General features: G+C 48.3%; 1 protein-coding gene across 1 annotated transcript in view; it reads right to left on the minus strand.

Annotated features, from left to right (window-relative positions):
* The window catches only part of nrxn2a (neurexin 2a), a gene marked incomplete in the record, with an annotated part of 142,128 nt that overhangs the window by 132,064 nt on the left and 3,667 nt on the right, over window positions 1-6,397 (minus strand). Inside the window, 1 exon segment of the mRNA XM_025006366.2 lies at window positions 4,313-4,448.

Below are 6,397 nucleotides of genomic sequence, written 5' to 3' on the forward strand. Positions count from 1 at the left end.
GGGGGGGGGGGGGTTGCTGAAGATGGAGGCGCGTTTGTCCCTCCGTCCCTTTCCGTCCCTCCGTCTGTCTCCAGAGAGGAGGCTCTCCTTATCTCCGGGTGCTGCTGTGTCGACGGGAGCGGGCAGGGAAGCCTGGAGCTCCTCTCTCCGCACAGACAAAGATGCTTTCTCTCCTCCACAGCACTGAGGGCAGCAGCAGCATCAGCAGCAGAGCCGTCATCCCTCCCCCCTCCTCCCCCCTTCCTCTCCTCCTCCCTCCCTCCCTCCCTCCTCCTCCTCCTCCTCCTCCTCCTCCAGCCGACACTTGATGGTAATAGTTTAGTAGGTAGCTTATATGGGGTTGAGGGCGCGGTCAGCTGCTGTTGACCAATCGTGCCGACCCCGTCAAACCAACCCCAGCGTTGCCACGAAGGAGCAAACCGCGCTTGAGCCCCGGATCCGAACCCGGGCTGCTGCGTTCTGACGTGCAGCAGGCTTCCAGGAGGCAGATGGGTCCTCCTTCAGCCCGTCCCACTGCTGAAGTGCCCTTCAGCAAAGCGGAATTGGCTGGAAATGCCACAGAAAATACGGACAATTTTAATCCCCCCACTTTCGCACACGCCAACACGTCTCGCCGCACAGGTGCCTGAAGGTGGTCGTTTATGGAGATGACGTTCTTTTAGCCGGCTGTGGTGCAAGCGCCAGCGGAGAAATCGGACCCAGGCATGCAGACTGACGTGAGGAGCTCGCAAACGGTCTAATAATCACACACAAAGAAATACGAAATAACAAAACTCGAGGAGAAGCGGACCGCCACTCTGAATGTTACCGGACCTCTTTTCTGCCAGCTGCCTTCAAGCTCCGGAACGAGCAACGAATTAACTAAATGTTACCCCCCTCCTCCAACACACACACACACTTTGGTTCAGTGTGTTTTTATGCACTACATGTTTAGCAGTCGTGTAATGCAGAGAAGTGAGGACTGAAAGACAATTCGGGCAGGGACTGATAAGGAAACTGGAGACAAGACAGGTGACTCGATGATAACAGAGAACAGGTGTAGGTGGGCGAGGCTGGCTGAGGACAAAGATACTACAAAAATACACATGGGGAGGAAGAAAAATACAGAAAGTAAACTTCACAAAGAACAAAAAAGAGAAATAAACGCAGAAACAGCAAACACAGAAAAAAAAAAACCAAACAAACCAACAACTACACCACAGATCCTGACAGTAAGAGTTGTTGCTGCACCTAGTACTACACTTAGTCCCACAGTTAGTACTACAGCTAGACCTTCGGTTAGTACCCTATCAGTCGTAGAGCAGAGAGGGCAAAAGTCTTCATCCAGACTAATGGCTAGCCAAACATTTTTCAACCATTCTTCTTTCAGTCTTACATAATGATTTCGTCTCTAAAATGCCACCCATGTGAAAAAACACTTCATGAGCTACATGTGTTTCAGTCCAAAACTCCCGTGGGTCTGTGCTCGGCACACACACGTTTACATGGTAACACAGATGTTCAGCTAAGAACGTGGAGACATTTAATATTGGCTAATGGCGCGTTCTTTAATATAATATTATTAGTGTTTTGTAATAGTCATTGTTTGACAGAGGCAGATTTGGCAACATTTCTTCCAAAGTTTCAGGTAAAGCTATTGCCATTTAGAGGCTTTAGTCGCAGAACATGACAAACGGTCAGAATAACAGCATCCCCTTCACCAGTGACGCCGCAGCTGAGCCCTTCTTTTCCTCACTCAACCCTTTTTTTTCCAACTCTCAAACTTGGCTTTTATTCCAATGACATTCGAGTTACCACCAGCGCTGTCTTTGCCACCCGGCTGGTCCTTATTGGGGCGCGATTCCCCCTCGTTAAATGAGCTTTGGTTCGCTACCTCGTTAGGTCGAATGATGGCTTTGTGCCGGACACGAGCGGACACCGGAGTGGAGCGGCAGTCGTCCAAAGCCGAGACGCCGATTTCAGAGAACGGAAGGCAGCGCTCTCTGAATTCGTTGCCTTCCGTATTGTATGAGGCGTATTGTGGAAAATCGGGGAGGGAAGGAGGGCGCTGTAATGAGCTTCCCGCCAAGCCCGGTCAAGCGTTCGCGGGAGCAAATCGCCAAACCGGCACGCTACCATTACCGTGATGGAACGACCAAGTGCTGTAATCATTCCAGCCAGACCAGAACATAACCACAGCATTCTGTTAGCTTTACGGTAATTACAGCAGTCTAGTCTAGAGGCACATTGTAATGATACAGTGAATGAAGCTGGGATTTCTAGCTTAAAGGAAAAAAAACAAACAAACAAAACACATTCCTGAATATAATAATTCTAACAATTAGTAGCAAAATCTCTGGTTTCTTGACTTAGTTTACAGCATCCTGGCAGTGACTCAGGACGTCATGTAGCACCTAGCAAGATGGCGGCACAAATTCTCGCCTCTTTGGCATAATTTGCACTGTGGTTGGCCATTCCAGCTTATTTTATTTACTTATTTTTTCTAAGAGTTGCTACAGCCTCAGCAGCCATTCATTTCAGGCTCTGATGGCCTTTTTTCCCCCCTTCATTAACTCTTGTAACCCGTTAAAAAAAAAAAAAAAACATTTATTCCACCTAATCTTTACACTAAATTTAAACTTTAATTAGTTTCCCTCGCCTTGTACGTGTTTATCCCGTGCCTCACCCAGCTTGTCTAAATGGGAATTTCACTCCGGAAAACCCGATGACTCCGGGGAAATGCAATGGTGGGAAATGGGGTTGGTTTATTTATTAATTTTATTTGTTTTGTTTTGTTTGAATTTTCAGCAGATCAGCACAATTACATTTATTTCACTTGAGATGGCTGAATATGAGCTTTGGCTCTCGTCATCCCTGGGGGGCTGGGGTGCAGCAGCGTACGGTGGGAGGCTTTTTAGATCCCCGCAAAAGCAGCTAAAGCTAAGCAGCCTTTCTTAGGTCTACCCTCAGAGCGCTGGGAGTTCGAGACAAGTATCCATTCGCACCTGGTTGTGGTTTAAAATGATATAAAAACGGCATCATTAGGAATTTTAAAACACAACCCCCCTGACACCCTCAGAAGGAAAATTCTAAATAGTAAAAGTAGTGTGCACCTTACCCCACATGCTGCAAGTAAGCATTATTTATAGTAGCCTACATTTTATGCACACAGGCACATTTAGCCCGCGTGTAGGCGTGGAAACCTCACAGGAAACAGGAATAAAATAGGAAACGGAGCACAAATCAGAAACCGAGAATAAAAAAAGTTCTGATTTTAGAACCAGAAAACACAGAAATCAATACAAAAATGGAGAGAGAGAGAGAGCGCGCGTTCTGGATGCCTCCGAATGTTAGCGATTAGAGAGAGAATCACGTTGCCGGCTACGTGTGGAGCCATGTGAGTTGTTAATTAGTTTACACGTCGGAGCAGACGACACGCTGACACTGCGGAGCACAGACTGGTTTCCTGTAAAACCCCCAGGTTTTCAAACAGGACTCGCTCCCCGTTGGCTTTTAAATCGTCGGCTAATAAAGATCTGAGGTTCCTGGTGTGTGTTGTTCATCAAAGCTGCCCGCTAGAACCCCGTCCATCTTAGACTGATCTGACCTTCTGGATGAACTAACATTTGGATCAAAAAACAAAAAAACTTTAACATTTCAAAGTGCGGTGTACAACTAGCATTCTTTGCTAGCTTGTGTGCCAATATTTTAAACAGATGTGCTACATGAATCCTTAGTGCTTAGACCATGTGTTGGAGACGATTCTCCGCCAACACCGCGCTGAACTTTTAGTTCACGGGTGGTTCAGCAGCAGCCATCTTGAATGGGGTTGAGCTCAGAAGTTAATTGGTTGAAGGTGTCCAATCCAGTGACTCTGAGAGTTTTGTTAAATCCTTCCGGTGATTCACAAGATATTTTCCGAGTACACGCCATTGGACAGGAAATATAAATATTTAAAAGGAACGCCTAAAGAAATAAGAGAAAAAAAATGAAGCAGTCTTGACACCGAAATGATAAATCGGCTTCAGCAGGGAAAATGAGGTTGGGGGAGCGTGGGTCGTCGACATCCTTGTCTTTATAAAACATAAGAGCTGAAGCCTCAGGGAAAAAAAAAAAAAATCAGGAAATGTGCTCTTTAATTCCAGATCCAAATTATTGCTCAGACATGCGACAACATGTGATCCCATAAATTTGGTGATTAAGGCTGACCCATTATTCATAAAAAGCAAAGCCAGAAAGCGTCAGCGTGAACGTAGATTTGCCATGTGTCGGTACGTTTTTCAAGATAAATTGACTAAATTTTCACAAAATTGCACATTCTAGGATTACTTACCTATGGAGGGATGTTCCAGACTCTTACACACACACCACTTAGGCGAGCTGCTGCTACAATAAGACGACCCATTCCCGATTTGATGACGGCGTTGACTGTCCATCGAGTCGCACGCTCACGCTCTCTGTTTTCAGCTCTAAAACAGAAAAAAACAGCTTCAGGACATCTTCGATTCTGACCCATCTCACCTGTCTTCCAGCGGCGGTCGCCATCTCGCCAACCTTAACCCACCCGGGTCCACAGTCCACCCGCCTGATTGACTCTCGTTGGTGCTTTGCAACCAACATACATTTAATGAGTCACCTTCTCAGTGGGGTTTTTTGACAGCGTGACAATCTGTTATCGAACAAACCTGCTCCTTCCACCACCAAAGCCCCCCCTTCCCAAGCAACCGTCTGGTTGGGTTTCGGCGACCTGTCCGGGGCAATTATTGATTTTTCGTTCCCGCGCGAGTCGGGAGTGAAGCTCCGCGGCCTCGACGTGGAAACAGGGGATTATTCGCCGCGCCGAGAGCTGCCGCCGCAATAAAATATTGAAAGCGTTATTACGAGAAAGCCCTCAGGGCGTGGAGCGAAGCCTGCGTGTTATTGAGCGTCCTCTCGAAGCGCTCAGACGCCCGCCTTACGCCACTTCCTGCGGTCAGATCACCTGGGGGGGAGGTGAGAGCAGAGCAGCCAGCGGCTCGTCGAAGGCCTCGCGACCTCAGAGCTGCGGCGTTACGAGCGAAGAGGGCAAATCGATCTTTTCGCAGACACTCTCTTGTCGGCTCGTGGCCGGAAAATGGTAGGTGTGACTAACGCAGACAACGACGGCTGGTTTGCTGATCTTTATTTGGCCTCCAAGGCCGTCCGAGCTTCTAAGGCGCGTAAACACGCCTGGCGTGGGGAGACGTTTTACAGGACTTCTCCCAGGAGGGCGCCGCGCAGTCTCCTGCGCCGTGTCACCAGTAAAAGAAAACAGTCGAACAACAACTACAGAAAGGCAAATCTTTTAAACTTTGACCGTCGTGATGAGAGTTACAGATGGCACGCAATGTGCAGCGCTCAGGGTCTGTACTGTGCAATAGTCTCAGCTACTACCACACCAAATTTTAGATATATATCCTTAAAACCGATGGAGCTGTGGCCATTTTCGTATTCTCCAAGATCAGTTGGCTGTGGTGGCCATTTTGGACGCGGTCGGCTCCATGTGGTAATCAGTTGCAGATGTCCGTCCAGCGATCACGTCTTGAATGTTTCACTGAAATACGTTAAGTGGTTCTGGAGATATTTCGCTAACAGACAGACGACTGTGCAGACCACAGCTGAGACGTGGTGGGACATGTCCTCCTGTTGCTGCTGGTTCGAAACCAATCTGCTTCTCAGAAGTCCATGAACCACAAAACTGGCTCAGACTCTGAGTTTTACATATTTGAGCCCCGACACATCTCCTGAGTGCTCACCGATTTGTTTCAAATTTTACCTTCCACCATTTGGATTCAACTTGTTGGCTGTCTGTTAGCGAAATTTCTCACAAACCACTGGATGTATTTTAGTAAAACGTTCAGGATGTGGTTACTAGATGTGAGTCTACGACTGATTAACTTTTGGGACGAACCCGATTCAAGATGGCCCCCGCAGCCGACTGACCACAAAAAGCCCAAAAATGGTTATAATTCGTACAGAGGTTGAGCTGAAATTTGGTGCCATAGTAGCTGAGAGTCATTCACAACATGTGCTCCAAGTAGGCCTGTCACAATAACAAATGTTGCTGGGCGATTAATTGTCTCAGAAATTATTGCGATATATGATAATATGGTTTGGAGCCCAAAGACCCCTTATGATGAACATAAATATTGGACACAGTGTTCCCTCGCCCGGACGCGGGTCACCGGGGCCCCACTCTGGAGCCAGGCCTGGAGGTGGGGCACGTTGGCGAGCGCCTGGTGGCCGGGCTTTCACCCATGGAGCCCGGGCTTTCACCCATGGAGCCCGGCCGGGCACAGCCCGAAGAGGATACGTGGGTCCCCCTTCCCATGGGCTCACCACCTATGGGAGGGGCCAAAGGGGTCGGGTGCAATGTGGGATGGGTAGTGGCCGAAGGCGA

This window comes from Kryptolebias marmoratus, linkage group LG13, assembly GCF_001649575.2.
Source record: "Kryptolebias marmoratus isolate JLee-2015 linkage group LG13, ASM164957v2, whole genome shotgun sequence".
NCBI classification, from domain to species: domain Eukaryota; kingdom Metazoa; phylum Chordata; class Actinopteri; order Cyprinodontiformes; family Rivulidae; genus Kryptolebias; species Kryptolebias marmoratus.